Source organism: Cupressus sempervirens, chromosome 3, assembly GCF_028749045.1.
Source record: "Cupressus sempervirens isolate cs-2001-9-10 chromosome 3, ASM2874904v1, whole genome shotgun sequence".
Lineage (NCBI taxonomy): Eukaryota > Viridiplantae > Streptophyta > Pinopsida > Cupressales > Cupressaceae > Cupressus > Cupressus sempervirens.
Window position 1 is genome coordinate 104,026,717 of NC_143120.1, and position 21,106 is coordinate 104,047,822.

Genomic DNA, 21,106 nt, shown 5'->3' on the forward strand with positions numbered 1-21,106 from the left:
TGTACAATGATTATAAAGTAACAAGATAAATGATATGTTAGGTATAGCAATACCTTGTTTATTTAGATCTCCTTTTTCCTCTTGTCTTTGTTTAATCTTGGTCTTCTACTTTTCTTTCTCTTTCTCTTTACTCAGATGATTCCCTCTAACAACTATTTCTTCTTCCTTTAACTCTTCCCAGTTCACCTAGCTCAACTATCTTCCTTCAACTTCTTCAATAGTTCATACAATCACATCCCAAAGAACATGATCAACATACTTGACATCAGCACCCAAAAACTTGATTTGACTCCTCCTTAAATATTCTAAACTGTGCTTCTAAATTCTTCCATCTTTTGCCACTCAATCACAATTGTAAATCATAGATTCAATGAATTAAGACACATAGAAAATAGAAATTTTTTCTTAACCTTATCCTTATCCAATTTCCATACTCAGATCTTTATCATTTTTTTGCATCCATAGATCTTGTACAACAAACTTTGACTCATACCTTTGAACTTCACAATCTTTCTTAATTTTCATCAAAAGTCAACTCAGATTTCAAATCTTTACATCACTTATTCTTCATGTTGATACTTGGTGACCAAAATAACCCCCTTAGGTAATACTAAACTTACTCAATTAACACAAAGTTTTCAACTTTTCTTTGCCAATTGCTCAGTGAACAGTATAGTCAATTGGTGAATCTTGTCTTTCTTCTTTAATCATGTAACTCGATATAGCTTGTAATAACTCAATACATTACAAATGTACATGATTGTAAACTAATCAAACCAACATTATGTTATCACTGTCCAACTCCTTCAAGTACCCATTGAATACCATATTTATCAACTCTTGTCATCAACATACTTTCTTCAAATCCTCTCCATCCATTAAATGATATAGTACTCTATTTTGTTAGCATAATTTCTAGCCAACTAAGAATTTCACATAATGAAAACATAATAAGCGATATGGCTCTTTTACCTACATTCAATGCATCATCATTAACTTTATTTGTTGGGGCTAATAATAAATGGTACTCATCTTAGTGAAGTCCTCTTCAATGCCCACTTTTTATTTCTATAGGCAGTTTTTCAAATTTTTAATAGGTAAAGATTCTTTTATGAATAGAGATTGGTACAATGTTCATAAGAATATCCCTACGATGTTCTTGGCAATGACTAGTCGAATCAACATTGATAAAGGCATTGTTAATATGCTCTATAGGCATTTGTTTAAACTAGAACATTTAGATAACCTTGAAAAAGTCCTAGGTAATATGAGAAATGACCTCCTTATTTTCAGACCTTTTCACCATGAAATTCCTTGACATGGAAGGCAACTAGTTCTCAAGTATTTGATAATATCTTCCTTTGACCCACCCAGAGTAATAGAATGGTTCCCCATTATTCACAAGAATATTTATTTTCTCCATTGTTGTATGCATGTTAAGCAAACCCAAGTTAGAAATTAGTTAGAAAGATATGTGGTAGAAGAAAGGATTGGAGCTTGGAAAAATAAAATAAAGGTGAGCCTAGAGTGTCTAGAATTGCTAGTTCCCGAGGAAGAAGATGTTTCAAAAGTTGAGGATTTGCCATCTCCATCACATATGCTCATAGACTAGTCTTTTGTCTTGGCACCTTTTGACTCAATGGGAATGTAGAATTTATGTTCTATGATAAATCTTGTGTCGCTCATTTTATGCTTGTACAAATGTACTCATTTGGGCATTGTATGTATTTTATTTCTATTTGAATAGATGATTCCATTTTGATCATCCACATACTCCTTTTTTCAACACTATGATTTTATAAATAATTTTTTTTTCATCTTGTTAAAATATTTTAATCTTCTTTTTTTGTTTTGTTTACTAACTTCATAACAAGTAGAATTGAGTATGTTTTAGGTGGCAGGAATTGAGTTATTTCAGGTGAGACTGCAAGAAGGGTAAAATGAAGATAAGTGAATCCTACGAAGATGAGCTATCAAATTTTTCATTTTTGCATACATATTTATTGTAACTCCTTTGAAAGGAGGATTTGTTCTTATGTAGGCCAAGATTGAAGGACTTCAATCCAACTCATTCATAGTAGTGCCCCACTAGTTGGGTTGTATTTAATTTTAAATTTATCAATGGCTTCAGCCTCTTGCTTAAAAAAATAATAAATATAAATATTAAATTTAATATTGTACTTAATTGTAGAAAGATTGTAAAATAAGAAACATAAACAAACCATAGTGCAAATAACATATGTTGTTTTATATGAGACATTGAGCTATATGCCTTGACCAAATTTGCTGAAAATTTTAGATTTTTTAGAGGAGTAATATATATGTGTGTAGAACTTGGTAATAACTTTATTTAATTGTTAAGTTATATATTTGTTAAATTATAATATCAAATAATAAATAGACTTTATAATTCAAATAGTTTTGAAAAAATTTAAATATATCATTTCTAAGAAAACTAATTTCAAGTCTTAGAAATAAAAAATTTAGTTTTCAAGTGAATAATTAATTAATTAATTAATTAATTAAAAGGCAAGAGCCTACAACACAAGGGTAAATTGTGAGCCTCTTATATGATAGGTCTTGGGTTTGAATCTATTCGACTGAAAATTTTAGAACTACAATAGTTTAAACTTTATCTAATTTTTTTTTTTTAATGAAATTTCATAACTCGCTCGTTTAATTTATCAAGGCCTTTACAATCTATGATTTAGATTAAGTCATTTGAACAATATAATCTCATCCAACCTAAAATATATTTTTTTTCATTCTCAAATAAGTATTCAAGTTGAGTAAGGCGTGAATTCTCTGATAGTAAATGAAATTAGGCATTTAAATTGTTCAGACATTTTATCTCAAAAAAAAATTCTTTATTATTATTTTAATGAAAACTCTAGTTAAATGTTTTTTTTTTCTGCAACACCTTTGATAATGGTTGATTTCCAGTTAACAAAATATAAGTGGAGAAAAGACAAATCCTCAACGCAAAACACATGAATTTATTCACTAACCAAAACCAAAATAATATCACGGCTAAAAATATATATGCAACACAAATCTTCATTATATTCACAAATGTTGCATGACAAACAATTGACAGAACTTCAGTTTGAAAACAAATCTTCATCTCAAGAGGTTTTCAAGCAAATCACTAGACATCTGAAAAAATATTTGGATGTCTTCTCAACATTTGACTCTATTTCTTTGAATCCATCTAGACAGCATTCAGTTTCTGCAAATGAAAATAATTTTTTTCTTTTTCAAATATGACTTCTATCTATTTTTATCATATCTCATATGCTTATCAAGCGGTATCTGTTTGGAGGCTTGATATTTTTTCCTCTTTGTCGGTGGCCTGCCTCTGACAGAAAGTTAACTCTTTTGTCAAATCATTATGATGTGTGATTGAATCAGACTAATAATTAATTCATTCTTTTCCATCCTTTTTATTTGACAATTTTATTTATTTATTCAAAATTTAATTTACCTCTGGAAATTGGGAAGCTGTCTATTAGAAAATTGGAATTTGTTTACTATAATTGTTTAAAAAAATGTTTACAACAAAATTTTAACCTTTTACAATTATATTTGATCATGTGAATTAATGAGGAGAGCTAACTAAAATATTAGTTCCCTATCTTATATAAGAAAAGAAATAACAAGAGCTCTAATAGAGCTTTAGTAGCAGTCTTTTGGTAAGGGAAATACCATAATTCTAAACATCAAATGTTGACATTTTTGTTAAAGATGGCAAACCAAAGATTTTGGTTGCATAAGTAGGTCCTTTGGCCTTGGATGATGTGTGAGTAGAAGAAAATAATTTGAATCTGGACAAAGTTTATTATGTCACAACCTATTTGCATGGAGTGGTCCAATGTTACTTTTAGAGAAGATAAATTAGAGAAAGGATTAGAATAAGATTGATTTATAACTCCAAACAATTTTTGGAATAAATTATTACCAAAATGTTTTCTTTTGTTGTATATCCTAGAATAATTATTTTTTATAAATAATCATCAATGTGAGGATTGAGATTGAGTTGTTGGTTATGTAATCTACAATCTTGATGTTTGATGATCAAAATGTCCCAGTTGAGATCTTCACAAAAGTATATTTATAATCAAGCACGTAAAGTAGAAATTGAATGAATAGTACTAACCCCATTGAAATACACTAAAGGGAAAATCAAATGAAGGCCATCTAGGACAATATCAGACACAATAGTGAAGCTTGTAGGAATCACATAAAATCTTTCCTAAGGATTATACCATGAGTGTTGGAAGAATCTTTTGTGTTGAAAAAGTATTGAATAGTGTCAATTGAGATATATCTTCTAAATTAAACTTATAATTTTATCTTTTATATTTAATTCTTTATATTTAATTAATTCCCAATTAATTAAATATAATTAAATATGAAAATTATCATAATAATTTTTCATTAAATTAAATCATTAATTTAATCTTTTAATTAGACTTAATTAATAGAAAAATCACCAAAGACCTATAAAAGAAATATGAAAACCCATCATAAATACCACATACAAGATCAAACTAAAAAGGTTTATAATCATGATTTTACATCATATGACACATTTAGAAGGCAATCAACTCATATACTTGTCCTGATTTTTTAGGGCAATGGGTTTAAAGGTTAGGATTTGGACTCAAGAGTTATCTCCCCTCTCTTAGCATTGAGATAATGTGATAGGGTATCCTCACCCTAGAAATTCAATGAAGACAATACCTGGTACCTATAATCTACATAAAATACACGCATGTACAAACACAATATTTTAAACTAAATAGGCAATGGTAGGAAGTGGTGCATCATGTAGATTCTGACTAGCAGGTGACTACGACTCCCTTCCTTAACCACATCAAAAATACCATACATAAAGAAAATATAAATGCACGCCATACACATGCACTATGGGTTAAGTATCCATAAGAAAACATGTATAATAATCCATCTAACTAGTCTTGATAAAAAGTGACGAGTCTAATAGTGATGTAACTCCCCATAGGGAAGACAAATTGAATTATTTTTAAATATCTATTTAATTTCATGTCATACATATATGTCCTATATAATATACACTATTTCAAAGAACAATCCCAATCAATGAGTACAAAAGAAGAACAAGAGTTAAAGCCACATGCAACCACACTCGAGAAGTGAAGGGGAGGGTAAATTTTGGGGATAAGGGAAAAGAGAATAAAATAACTTTATTCAAAATTTAATATTTGGAACATTTTGATCAAGAATGAAAATAATTTCATCCATGATCTTGAAGCAGTGAAAATGACATTTTTTTTGGAAACATAATACTCGAATAACAATTGCAAACCCAAGTCCAAAGCTCAACACAACTCCCACTTCCCACCATGCATCCGACTCTTCAACAATTACACCTTCATTATGAATAAAATTTGGAGAAGCAGAAGAGGAACAACTTGTGTTGATCTAAAGTCCACAAAGATGTACATTGTTTGAAAATGAGCTACCACTAAATGTAAGAAATTGACCTCCTACTGGTATTCTACCAGATAAATTATTATAAGATTCATTGAAATAACTCAAATATGTAAGAAGTTGTAGCTCTTTAGGAATATCAGCAATAATATTGTTCATTAAGATATCAAGTGACTCCAATTTCACAAGATTTCCAAAAGAAATAGGAATTTGCCCACTCAAATAATTTCTTGATAAATTAAGAGATTTTAGGCCAATGATTAACCCAATGCCTTCAAGAATATTACCTGAGAAGTTGTTGCCAAAGAGATCAAGACATCGAACCATTGCCAAAGATTTTTCATACTCTAGAAATTGGCCTTTGTTAACTATTTCCATTTTGTCTACATAAGGCGTTGAATTGGAATTTGAAAATTGAAGGACATCTGAGCTTTCTATTTGATTTGTCATTGCTTTCAAGTTACTTAAACTATTTGGAATAGCTCCAACCAAATTTTTATTTGATAAAACCAAGACTTGAAGGTGTTGCAACTTTACCAATTATAATGGTATTTCACCCATGAATTCATTTGATCCTAGTACTAGAATTCGGAGGTCAAACAACTTGTCTAACCAATTTGGGATTTTTCCTTGCATGTTATTATATCCCAAATCTAAAATCTGCAAAGACGTGCAGTTTTGAAGTGAAGATGGAATTGGCCCTTGTAGTTTGTTGTATCCTAACTTTAATGTTTGAAGACAAACCATGCTCTTAATTTCACCTTTGAAATGATTATTTTCTAGATTCAAAACATTTAATGTTGATGAACAATTACCAAAGCTTGCAAACAAGTTACCTATAAACTTGTTGTTTGACACATCCAGAACCTCTAAAGAAGGACCTTCACAAATAGAATGTGGAAAGACACCCTTAATGATGTTATGAGCAAGTGACAAATAAATGAGTTCGCTAAAGGTGTATTTGTTTGTGCTTTTTTGACTAATTGTCCCAAATCGATTTTCTGACATGTCAAGAAATTGTACATTTGGATAGGGCATAGGAATATTCCCTTGCAACTTATTTCTATGTAAGTCTATATATTGAATGCCAAATGCATTGAACTTAATGGGCAATGGTCATTCAAATTGATTATATGAGAGATTGAGTGTCTGCAAGAGCATAAGTCCTGACAACCATTCTGGAATATTTCCACCCAATGAATTATTGGATAGGTTTATATTGCTCATTCTTTATTGAGTGGATATGAAGGATGGAAAACCACCATGCATATTACATGAAGTCAAATACAATGATTGGAGCTGAAATTTAGGGATCCAATTGGAATTGATTCCTATCGTCAAGAAATTGTTGGAGAGATCCAATGATGTTATTTTTGTTAAACCATCTAATTGAGAAAGTAAACAAATGCCACTCAAATAGTTATTGCTAAGAGAAAGAATCTTCAAGGAAGAGAGCTTACTAATAGTAGATGGCAAGCTCCCATTTAATTGGTTTTACTAAAGGTCAAAAGTTGACAACTTGGATAGTTTACTTAAATAGCTTCATGAAATGGTGTCTCTTAGGGAGTTATAAGAAAGATACAAGCTAGTCAATGAGGACATATTTCCAATAGCAGGAGGGATAATGCCTTCAATTTTGTTATTAAAAAGATCCAAGCTAGTCAGTGAGGACATATTTCCAATAGTAGGAGGGATAATGCCTTCAATTTTATTAGAAGAAAGATCCAAGCTAGCAGGAGCGATAATGGCTTCAATTTTATTATAAGAAAGATCCAAGTTAGTCAGTGAGGATATATTTCCAATAACAGGAGGAATAATGCCTTCAATTTTATTAGAAGAAAGATCCAAGCTAGTCAGTGAGGATATATTACCAATAGCAGGAGGGATAATGCCTTCAATTTTATTATAAGAAAGATCCAAGCTGGTCAGTGAGGACATATTCCCAATCGAACTTGGAATCACTCATCTCACATTTGAATGGACAATATAAAGCATGTTGAGTTGGGAAGCATGCTACACAATGGAGGAGATGTTTACTCTAAGATCAGGGTTATAGAACAAGCCAAGGTTTCTCAGGTGGGGAAGAGCTAACACAGTGGAAGGGATGGAACCATGGAGACTGTAGTTGTAGAGGGAGAGGATAACCAAAGACATAAGGTTTGAAATCTAGATGGGAAATGGCAAGTGGGCGACATTAGTATCAAAAAGGTGGAGATGGGAGAGGGAGGTGAGGTTTACAAGAGGAGAGAGAGTTGTACCTAACACCACTGACATGGAAAGTGTTGTGAGGTTGGTGAGGGACACAACACTCTCAACTAGTACACCATCACCTCCACTTGATGTAACATTCATATCGTACATGTAGAGCTCATCGAAGCCTCGCATATTTCAAATCAAGGAACCTGATTGCCTCATCTCCAAGTGAGTATTGTAGGAGATGTCCAAATATTCCAAGGTAGACATGTTCCCAATCTCACTTGGAATCTAGCCAGTAAGCCCACAATAGAACAAGCTCAAATGTGTCAATCTAGTGAGGCTGATGGGGAGATGCGAATGTTGGCAGTATTAATTTCTGCCAATAGTCCACCTTCCACAGCCTAACTTAGCTGTCCATCCACCATCTAGAGTAAATATCAGACTATGAAGTCGTCCACAATAAATAGCCGTCTCAGCCCACAAAAATAGCCGCCCATATTGAATTACGTATTTAATATATTATAACATGTGTGAAATGTATTTTGTATTCAAGAAAGTTCTAAAACCTCTATAAATAGAGGCCTTATGTAATGCATTTTGCAAGGAGGTAAGGAAATATAATCAATTTTATTTCTATGTATTTGTCTCTCTTTGCCTTCAAATTGGTATCAGAGCATGAAGAGTTAGGCTTAGGAGGAAAATAATTATGTGTTGATATGTATAACTATTGTAGTAGTGAATGGAGCTTCTAATATTTTCTTGATTGAAGATCATTATCAGCTTCTAAAGTTGGAGATTAGTGGCTGCCAAGATTGAGAGAAGAAAAGATCCCAATTTAATGTTTGGAGAAGGTATGAGCTGATTTCTTGGAGTGAAGTCTAATGATAAAAAAATTGTTAAAAGGAGAAAATACGCATTATATTGTTGTTTGTTTAAGCTATATGTCATTGTCTTAGACTTGTTTGGTGGATTTTCTTTGTACAACAAAGTTTAAAATTGTAAGGTGTAGTTGTAACTATGAGTATTAATATGGCTTCAGGAAGTAGTATAGCTCAACCACAAATTTTAATATTTTCTAGTAAAAATTATGAATTTTGGGCTATAAAAAGGAAAACATTATTTTGTTCTCAAGGCATATGGGATCTTATTGAAAAGGGTTTTAATGAACCACAAGATGATTCTACATTAACACAAGATGAAAAGGATAAATTACAAGATAATAGGAAAGAGGATGCTAAAGCATTGTTTCTAATTCAACAATCTTTAGATGAATCAATTTTCCCTGAGGTATGTGTAGCTAAAAAGTCTAAAATTGCATGGGATATTTTAGAAACAACATATCAAGGGACATCAAAAGTTAAGATTGCTAAATTGCAAATTTTAAGGCGTGATTTTGAAAATTTGTGCATGAAGGATTCAGACTCAGTTGATCAATTTCTAAATCAAGTAATGAATGTGGTTAATCAGACCAGATCATATGGTGATGATTTGATAGATCAAAAAGTTGTTGAAAAGATACTTCATTGTTTGCCTAGAAAATTTGATGTCATTGTTGTTGCCATTGAAGAATCTAAAGATTTGACAATACTATCTATTGATGAGTTGATGGGTTCACTTCTATCTCATGAATCAAGAATGAATAGAAATAAGAATTCTTCTTTGGAGAATGCTTTTAGATCATAGGTATCTCTTGGCAGAGGAAGAGGAAGATCAAACTACAGAGGAAGAGGAAGAGGTAGAAGCATAGATGGGCGTGGTAGTCCAAATCAAGAAGAAAGAACAAATCAATCCATTCAAAGTTTGAATAGAGGATGTGGAAAAAGTTCATTCCAACACCCATCATCAAGGTTTGATAAATCTCGAATTCAGTGTCATTATTGTAAGAGATTTGGTCATATTGCAAGTGAATGTAGAAATAAACAAGATGATATTGAAAAGAATGGTGCTAATTACTCAGATGTATCTAATAACAATTCAGGAAGTTTATTTATAACTTGTAATGTTGCTCAAGAAAGTTCTAGTGATATATGGTTCTTAGATAGTGGATGTAGTAACCATATGACTGGAAATAAAGATGTGTTTTCTAGCTTGGATGATTCTATAAAATCTAAAGTAAAGCTAGGAAATGATAGTAAAGTCTTTGTAATGGGAAAAGGTGTTATAAATGTCTTGACAAAAAATGGAGGAAAAAGATATATTCCTGATGTGTATTTTGTGCCTAGATTAAAACACAATCTCATGAGTGTTGGTCAACTAGTGCAAAAGGGTTACAAAGTTTCTTTTGATAATGATGTTTGCACAATCTTGTATAGAAATCCTAGTGGTAGGTTAATTGCAAGGGTCAACATGACACAAAATTGAATGTTCCCCCTCCAGATTCATTGCATTCAAGGAGGAAAAGAAGTTAGTTCCAAGACAGTATACTCAGATTAGTCGTGGCTATGGCATTTGAGGTATGGTCATCTTCATTTTGATGCTTTGAGCTTGTTACAAAAGAAGAATATGGTGAAAGGATTGCCTCATATATTGAAACCACCAAGTTCATGTGAAAGTTGTATATTGGCAAAACAACATAGAGAAAGATTCCCAGTAGGAGGTTCATATAGAGCAAGAGCACCATTGGAATTAGTTCACAAGTTGATATATGTGAACCTATGCAAACTCCATCTTTAGGAGGAAATATATATTTATTAACATTTATTGATGATTTTAGCAGGAAGACTTGGATATACTTTCTCAAACAAAAGAGTGAAGATTTTGAAAAGTTCAAGGAGTTTAAAACTTTGGTTGAAAAACAAAGTGCTCTCTACATCAAAGTATTGCGATCTGATAGAGGTGGTGAATTTAGTTCTAACGAGTTTCTAGAATTTTGTAGATTTCATGAAATTAAGAAGTAGTTTACTACAAGGTATACACCACAAAAAAATGGTGTAGCAGAGAGGAAGAACAAAACCATAATGGAAATGGCAAAGAGTATGTTGAAGGCCAAAAATCTATCCAATGAGTTTTGGGCAGAAGCAATAGCATGTGCTATATTTGAACATGAGCCCTACAAAGAGTGTTAAGATCACAATTCCACAAGAAGAATGGAATGGTAAGAAACATAATGTATCTCATTTTTGAGATTTTGGATGTGTTGCTTATTCATTAGTGCCATCTAAATTGAGGAAGAAATTGGATGATAAAAATGAAAAATACATCTTTATTGGTTATAGTGAAGAATCAAAGGCGTATAGATTGTATAACCCTATTTCAAAGAAATTGATCATTAGACAAGATGTTAAATTTGAAGAAGAAGATTCATGGCATGAAAATGATAACAAACAAGTCACAAGAGGAGCACCAATATTACAAAGTGACAATGAATTGAAAGAACAAAGGACTCAATCACCATTGAATACTCCACCAAGGAACTTTCTGAAAGGAGCCTCACCTCTAGGTTCAAATGTAAGTGATAAATATGATTCTATATTCTCAACACCAAGTTACAAAGGTAAGAAGACAAGAAGCTTAAAAGAGATATAGGATCAAGAAGAAGAGAATGTAGATATTTACTCAAATTTTTCTTTATTTTCTTGTGATCCATTGTGTTTTGATGAAGCAATTAAAGAAGATAAATGGATCAAGGCAATGGATGAAGAAATTGACTCTATTGAAAGAAATAATACATGGGAATTAATGGATTTACATAAAGGAAAAGAATGTATAGGAGTCAAATGGTCTACAAAACTAAATTTGATGCAAAAGGTGAAATTGTTAAGCATAAGGCAAGGCTAGTTGCTAAAGGTTTTTTACAACAATATGGAATTGATTATAATGAAACATTTGCTCCAATTGCTAGACTTGACATAGTTCAAACTATTTTAGCAATAGCAGCACAAAATGATTGGAAAGTGTATCAAATAGATGTAAAATCAGCTTTTCTGAATGGTTTTCTTGATGAAAAGGTATATGCTAAACAACCACCTAGTTATGAGGTTAGTGGGAATGAAAATAAGGTATATAAACTAAACAAGGCACTTTATGGTTTGAAACAAGCTCATAGGACTTGGTATAAGAGGATTGACTCATACATGATAAGTAATCAATTCAATAGAAGTAACAATGAGCCCACGTTATATGGTAAGAGTAATAAGGAAGGTCAGATTTTGATTGTATGCTTATATGTTGATGACTTGATATTCACTAGAAATCTATCAATAGACATGTTCAAGTTAGAAATGATGAAAGAATTTGAAATGACAGATTTGGGGTTGATGAGATATTTCTTAGGTATTGAAGTTATTCAATGTGACAACGGTATCTTCATTTGTCAATCCAAGTATATAAAAGATGTTTTGAAGAGATTTAAAATGATGAATTGCAATCTAGCATCAACTCCAGTTGCAACAGGAACAAAACTTAGCAAGGAAGAGAAGGGCTCAAATGTTGATCCAACTATGTTTAAAAGACTTGTTGGAAGTTTAATGTATATGATAGCTACAAGGCCAGACATCATGTATAGTGTCTGTTTAATCTCAAGGTTCATAGAATCACCACAAAATTCTTAGTGGCAAGTTTGAAAAAGGATATTGAGATATATTTTAGGAACAATGGGATATGGAATCCTATATTCCAAAGCTAACAATTTTGGTTTGATTGGTTATACTAACAGTGATTTTACAGGTAGCATTGATGACAGGAAGAGCACTTCCAAATATATCTTTCAGCTTGGATCAGGAGCTGTGTTATGGGCATCAAAGAAGTAACCTATAGTGACGATCTCATCAGCTGAAGTAGAATATGTAGCTGCCATTTCCACAGCATGTCAAGCAGTATGGATGCGTTGAATTTTGTTCAATCTTCACCATCATCAAGAGGAACCAACACCAATTCTTTGTGATAACAAATCAACAATAGCATTATCTAAAAATCATGTATTTCATAAGAGGAGCAGAAATATTGATACAAGGTATCACTTCATCAAAGAATTGGTCAACAATGGAGAAATCTATCTTGAGTTCTGCAAATCTGAAGATCAATTGGCAAATATCTTCACTAAGGCATTGTCAAAGAATAACTTTGAATATCTGCGGGAGAAATTGGGTATTACTGATGCAAAATTTGTTAATGACAGAAATTAAGGGGGAGTGTTGGCAGTATTAATTTTTGCCAATAGTCCATCATCCACAGCCCAACTTAGCCGTCCATCCACTATCCAGAGTAAATATCAAACAATGAAGCCGTCCACAATAAATAGCCAACAAAAATAGCCGGCCATATTGAATTACATATTTAATATATTATAACATGTGTAAAATGTATTTTGTATTCAAGAAAGTTTTGAAACTTGTAATGCATTTTGCAAGGAAGTAAGGCAATATAATTCTGTGTATTTGTCTCTCTTTGCCTTCAGTGAAGGGAAGGGGAGAGGGACAAGTCAACAAAACCGAGATCAAAGTACTCCAAATGGTGCAGCTGGAATAAGGCAGGGAATATCTGGCTGCTCGAATTCTTCACCGCTGCTGACAAGGGATAACGAGGATAATCAAAGCTGGTGTTAAGATCGAGACGAGCCAGGTGGCCAGAGACCCTGTGGCAGGCGATTCCCTTCTAGGAGCAGCACGAGAGCCCCTTCCATGAGCTCAGATAGTCATGAGGATCAGCCAGCTCTTGCTTGAATTTGAGGAGGGCACTTCTTTCTTTGGGAGGGCATCCTCCCCAAATTGAGGTGGAGGAGGAACAGGTGCCAAAGAGCACTAGCAGCAGAAGAAACATGTCTCTGCCCATCTTTTACTTGAGACCCTCTCAATATGTGAATTAAAGCTTCTTCTTCTGTCTATTAAATTGGCTGCAAATCGATGAGTATTTATAAAAAAAAAAACCCACACGCTGTGCCTTGAGTACCTCAATTTTTTTTTCATGGTTCAAAACAAAGTCTTCGCGGAATCGAAAATTTGAAGACTCAAAATTTTCCGGGTCTTCTTGTCAATGTGCAGAAAAGTGATTGAGCAATAATTTTCTAAGACTGGAAAATTCGCAGAAGATATAAACAGTGAAGATCGCTTTCCAGATTTCGATGTATATCTATCAATTTCACAGAGAAGCGTGTTTGTCATGGAGTGCTGTTTACGATATTTTCTCAATCCTTTGTTATATAAAATATACACTTATAGTTCACTGAATACAAGAAATCTCCCAGCCGTTTGAAGTTGTGTTTGAAGTTGTAAATTTAATTAAAGAAAAGGTTGAAAAGATTAGAAAACGTCTATTATTATTAGTCCTGTCTATATATAGGCAGGTTACTAATGTTTTTGTTTACTTCTGTGCAACTCAAAAAAAATACTAAGTTATAAAATTCAACAAACTTTATATTTTTAAATTAATTTATATTGATTTATTACCTTTTCTAATTAGTCCGTTGCATTTTTGGTGGGATTTATTTTATTTTCCCACTTCAAAAAATACAATATTTTCTAACATGCATTAATTACAACTCTATATTTTCCATATTTGTGACAAGTTCATTATTAATTATAACTTTATCTTTTGCATATTTGTCACAAGTTCATTAGATTTCTAAAAAAGTCATGATTTTATCTTCGACAACAAAAAATAATGTCTTATCAATATTAATATCACAATTTTTAGTTTTCAAAATAGTTTTAAAAATGTTAATATATTTTAAATTATTTTTAAAATTAGTTTTATATAAATCAATAATTATTAAATTTAATTTTTTATTAAAATATATTATTGCTATTAAGAGTTGTATTGTTTTATATATATAGACTTTAGTATATATTAATTAAAAAAATTTAAAACAATTAATTTTTTAATTTAACTTATGTAATAAAATTTTAAAATTTTTAAATTTCTTGATTAAAAATCTATTAATTCAAATCTCATGATTTTACAATGCATTACATTAAGTTGTATATTTTTAGACAATGGCTAGTCGCCACATTATTCTATAAAACTAAAATTTAAAATATTAATTAAAAATCTAAATTAATTTTGTTAAAATTTATAACTTCTCTTTTCAAAACCATAATTTTAAATATTATGTCTAATTTGTTTCCTTAGACACAGGGACTAGCTCTCAAAGAGTTCTTGTTATTATTTTGAAATTGATTATGTAAATTAAGCTAGTAAATATGTTGTTATTTATTAGTTTTGAAATATTTAAGGAAAGCTACTAATTTTTTTAGATATTTCATTATTTCATATTTACATAGAATTTTTTGGGAGGAAAAAAATAAAATGATATATTATTTTATTATTATTATTTTTAAATTAAATAATTGATTGATCAAAAAGGATAAGTACAATATCAAAAGAGGGAGGTGAACCTCAACCACCTAATTCAATCATGAGTAGCCAACTAATACAATATTTAATAGTTTACGAGATTTCAAAAAAGAAAATACAAGAAGCTATTCCAAAATATTATCGTGATCATCTATCTAAGAGGTCCATCCAAACTCTCCTTCCATCCAAACAACTTTCTTCTGCTTGAGAATATGCACAAAAGTCTGTCAAAAAAGGGGCGTCTAGTATTCCTCATCTCCTTAAGTAGCCACTTAAGTGCTTCTTCAAAAGTAACCATATCATCAACAATGGTGGCCCATTCCAAACAATACTTCATTTCGTAGATGGATGTAGTGGCATGACCATCACATAAAAATCTTTTCAGCTTATCTCTCTCCAATTTCATAATACAGCACACATTTTTTAGATGAATAGACATTTTTCATTAATTAAAATTTAAAGATACATATAATTTAACATTTTCAAATACAAATTTTATAATATTTAAAAAATCATATAAAAAATGTAAGAAATTTTCATTATTAAAAGATGAAGAAAATACCAAATCTTAAAATCTCTTGTATAACTAATTAAAAATATAAAATGATACTTCAAATTATTTTTACAAATTTAATTCATGTTTTCCAACTAGGGGTAAATTAAACGGCATGTACATGTGAAACACTTTCCCTGATACGGTACTCCATTGCATAATTCCACCTACCATATAATTTTGTAAGGTAGGGTTGAGTCAAAGTCTTTTCCATTGTGGAAGTAATTCTGAGAAAATTTCCACCTTTGAATACAGATTGTTTGTTTTGGAAGGACTCCATTCCGTGTACGTTCCGTCCATAATTTATGAGTGCGTAACATCTCGTAAACACACTTTCTACTCTGTGTCATGTTTGGTGTGATTGTTGAGTGTGAATTCACCGTCCTTTTTCTGAGTGCGGTTTACTCTTTAAGATTTGAAGAGAACCCATTTCACACTTGCATCATTTAGTCAAATAGTAGAAATCTATATAAGAAATGTGCTATAGCTCTGGCATATAAGAAGAAAAAGAACTAAATTTATTTTCACAGCTCTTGTGGGATATTTGACCATTTCTCCTTTTCTCTAATGTTTTAAATAATATCTTAGATTTATTAAATTTAGAAATAATTAAATTTATAACTGAAAAATATAAATATTAGTAATAATAAATTACATTTAATTTTAAAATAAACAATTATTTTATAGTTTATACAATTAATAGTAGAATACAAAATGATTGAGAAAGAAATAGACCATCATCACTAGCGATTAAAAATTAAGATTATTTTAAAAATATTAAAATTTCTCTAAAGTTAGAAAAGAACTAGTAGATCCTCTGTTTGTCAATTTGCATCTATATTTATACTCTATCGATAGATATAATTTGAAGAATAATAAAAGTAAATAGATTTTATAAATTCATAATTCATTTTAGATTTTTTATTTTTGTTTATTCAAAATATTAATATTATATTAATTTTTAATTAATATTTAAAATTAATAAAATATATTTATAAATAATTTAAAATTAAAACTATGTTATAGTATATTGTGGAAAGGCTCTGTTGAACCTAAAATAAAATGCTTTAAATGGCTGATGTTTCTTGACAGACTCTCAATTAGAAAAGACAACTCTACTACTGATTACTGTAACTTATGTAGGCTACCTAAAACTAGAAGACACATTCTTTTGGTATCTTTTATCCTAAGAACGTTAACATTATTGAAATTAATATTGGACATATTGATGAGCTAAAAAAAGATACTAATCTTTTCTGGAACATTCTCTCTTCTAATATCTTATGGCAGATTTGGAAATGTAGAAATGAGGAAAGGTATTGAAACAACCGAAGAGTTCTTACTGAGTTTTTTCAAAAGCTCACTTATTTTAAAATCTTCTTGTAGGTCCATACCACAATGTTGATTGATAAGGAAAGATCAAAAGGTTCTTCATCTTTGAAATGAATGATGACTATGAATGGAGGAATAATATGGATAACCTATAGAGGTTTGAGAAGACTATCAAGAAGCTCAACCACAAGGTTAAGGGAAATAAAAACTCCAAAAAGGACCAAATCCTCATACTTGCACAGATACAGGAGAAAACATTGTGTAGATGGAGGGAGTTATGGGGTGGACTGCCTAGGTAGACACCCATGATGATTTTCTACATTATTCTCTTAAATCTATCTTTTGTATCTATGCACAGAACTTTGTGATTTGTGGATATCATGATACTCTTGTTGTGACGTTGGGCCTCCTTTTTCTTGTACATTTTGATGTAATGAATCTTTTCTTTTCCTAGTGATCCCCTTATACTTATTCTTGCACTTTAGTGAGTTTTTCAACTCTACCATGTCAATGGTGCATATGTTCTTTATAGTTTCTCATTTGATGGGGTACAATTTGTTGGGTAGATAGATCTACTATAGTTTTTAGTTACAAGAAACAATGGTACTCAATATATCCAACTTCACTATTGCCTACTATATAAAATTAAAAATGTACACATTGATAGTAACTAACATAACTCAAACATAAGTGGTATCTTATGCTTTTAGTGAGCTTTAATAATATGACATGCTTTAGGTGGTCGTATTAGTTGATTTGGGGTATTCTTGTTTGATGTGGTTCCTTTTGTAGAAAAGTTGAAATGTTTAATCAGTGAGAAGATGAAGAAAATGACTAGTGGCCATACATATATGGGAAATAGTTCCATCTAAAATTGATAGGAAATTAGAGAGATTAATTAATTAGCTAATAGTATTTTATAGTCTAATTAAAGAACAACCATTTTTGTGCTTCATCTACTTATGTCATATAATAATGAAATCCATCATTAGTAAATTATTGGCAATTTGAAAAAGAAATTGAAAGATTGAATTGTAGATCTATTTACCAAAAAAATTATAGTTAACTCATGTTATATATTTCATTAAATTCAAAATATATTTTCCTTTTCCATATAAACTAAAGGTAATGATTTAGAATTGTAGAAAATGAAGGCTATTCTTTCAAAAGAAAATAACATTCTACTTAATCTTTCAATATATAGGAAGGGTTCTTAAATAAAGAAAAATCTTGAAAGATAAGTTATAAAAAAAATTTAGGAAGCACTTTTTTTTCTTATTTTGATGTTGGAATTCTTAGTACTTGTCACAATAGATATAGGCATTATTGCATGTCACCTTGTTGAATTGTTGACAATGATAGCATTTGTATGATAAGTATATTAAGGTACAATTGTTGTTTGATTTAGAAGCATGCCTCATATATTCTATTCAATAAGTTGAGGAGACTTTGGTTTGTCTCTCTATGTAGGAACTCTCCAATATATCTAGATTGGCTAGTGTGAAATATTTTATCCTTTGTATTGATTCTCTTGACAATGATTTTGAAGAGAAAAAGAGGGTAGTCTTTTCTTTCTACATGTTTTTCAATGTTTAAATACTATTGCAACATATTTAGATGATATTTAGACAAAACATATGTATAAGAATATTAAAATTCTTATGGAAACTATAGTGTTTTTGTAACATATTTAGTAGTGTTTTGTAAATGGTTGTTTATAATATTGTACATGTGCAGTGTCAAGTTATTTGTCTCCGTATTTTATATCTATCAAATATTCTAGTATGGTTTACTTTTAACACCATTGTAATGACACCCAACATTCCAACAATGTATTACTATGTGCTTTCAAGGAGAAGTTATAATGTGGTGCTTGAGATGAACATATATTGTTCACAAACTTGATATTTGTTTTTTTATTGTACTTTCTTGAGTAATGAGCATAACACAATCAAAATTTCCGTGATTATATCCAATTTTAGGAGATATTTGGATATATGTTACCTAAATGCTTCTCTAGCAATGATTTTGTTTTCAAACATTTGAATGTGGTGTTTGGTAAGATTGAGACTGATAATCATTTCTCCTTCGTGGTTAGTGAGGTTTACATAGAAGACATTCATTGTATTTTTTTCCTTATCTAGATGAGTTTTTTACATAGAAATAATATCTTCTTAGAAGATTTCTCCACTCTTTTGAGCAATGAGATCTTCAATTGAAATTATATTTGCATTTTCCTTTTTAGGTCTATAAATAGAATCAATTGCTTCACAAAATAACATGTTGTCTATTTTGTATGGTTGTAGTATGTTATATTAGGAGTTATTAAAATTAAGAATGTTTTTCTTTATGAAAATGAGTATAGATGACATGAATGTGAAGCCATTAGAGGATAGTTTTTGTTGAAGATTATGAATTAAGAGAGACATTAAGGTTAGTGAAAGATTGATTTAGGTGTTAAATCTTCTCTATTCAATGATTTTATGAAGATTGGTTGAAGGAATTTTATAAGAAGAAGAGTGGAGGTTTCAATGATGAGAATAGAGGAGATTCATCTCATAGGGTAGGGTTGTGTAGAATATATTTGTGTAAACAATCATGGAGCAATAATAATTAAAAGTCCATAATGGATAGTAGGAAGTAGGGATAAGATAGATGTGGTTGTAAAGATTCATCAAAGTATTTTGACTTTTCTAGCAATGGATGGCATAGGTGTTGATGTTGATAAGAGCATCATCACTTAACATAGGTTTGCTTTGTAATTTAATAAAACTAAGTGAGCTATTTGTATTTTAATATCAATGTCTTCATGCATTATGGAGTAATGGGTCAGTGCTTGTTTCACCAATTTCCACAATATTGTTATTAAAAAACAAGATTGGAAGTAGAAAAAGGAGTACAGGTATGAATTGCCCACAGGTATAGTAAATATCACACTAAATATTTGTATGCATTTCATTGGCATACCATTTGTATAGATCAGTGGAGATCTAGGATTTCGTTGTTGTGCCCTTATGAGTGTTGTATTTGATTGGCATGCCCTTGTGATCTCTACATTTTATTATCGTGCCCTTGTGATTTTCGTGGCCTTTTTCTACAATTTCATTTCTGTGTCATGCACTTGTGATTTCCATGCCCTTGCTCTATGATTTTCTTCAAGGGGAGAAGAGGTAGCTATGTAAATGTTCATTTCTTTTCCTTTGAAACATGTATCTCTTTATGTTTCCCCTAGCAAGAAGTTAGAGAAGCTTCTTTTTATGTATATGTATGCATATATATACATACATACACATACATATATGTGTGTCTATGTATATATATATGTATATATAGAGAGAGATCTTTTTTAATGTTCTTATTACATCTCAACACAACAAAAAAATTGATCTAGTTGGATACATATTCCAGAATCTAAATAATAAAATAATAAAACTCACTCAAGCTACGCTAAGTGACTTACCTCAAGATCCTACAAAAAATTAATACATACCAGGAAAATGGGTAGATTTTGCAATAAATTTTACAAAAACATATCATAGAAGATAATTTTAGAAATAAACAATCCATAACCCAGTTAAATTGGTTTAGTTACTGATTAGCTAGGTTGATTACAAATTCTTGTAAAAGTGTCATTGGATTAGGTATAATAAAATGAAGAATCAGTTGTTCCCAGCTAACAGGATCAAATACAGTTTTCCAAGGTGATAAAATTGCATATGCAGATGTATCACTTGCATGCCAAGGATTAAGTGCATTCCCCAACTTATAATAGATGGTTGGATATAAAGGCTCCATACGCTAGTCCAACAATGGAAGCCAAGGATGTAACCATGCATGTGTTGGCATAGTATCCCTATGATGATCCAAAGTATTTACTGTTGTTGTTAATGTGGGCATCACTATATGATCCAGAATGTTATGAAGTATTTAAGTCAATGCTAACTTTTTCCATGTCTCTAGAAAATGTAGCATGGGTTCAAGGTCCCTTGGCTCCTAGGAATTTGTAGCAGCTATTCTCACTACTAGAAGAATAACTTTAGTGAAGGTTTGAGTGTAAGGAGTTGAAGAAGCAAGTTTTGCTTCTATGTAAATGCCATAATCATGAGGCTCATTCTCTTGCAAAAGCCTCTGCCACAATGACATTAACTCTAAACCATGGAAAGGATGTTGAAGTGGTTCCCAACCTTGAAATACTCTTATAAGTAATGAAAAATCAGATGTAGATGCAATACATGACAAATTACACAACTTGTAGTCCTCCCA

General features: G+C 30.9%; 1 pseudogene; it reads right to left on the reverse strand.

Moving 5' to 3' along the window:
• Positions 1-1,788: 1,788 nt before the first annotated feature.
• LOC149564990 (uncharacterized) lies at positions 1,789-13,468 on the reverse strand (annotated as a pseudogene).
• Positions 13,469-21,106: the final 7,638 nt, after the last annotated feature.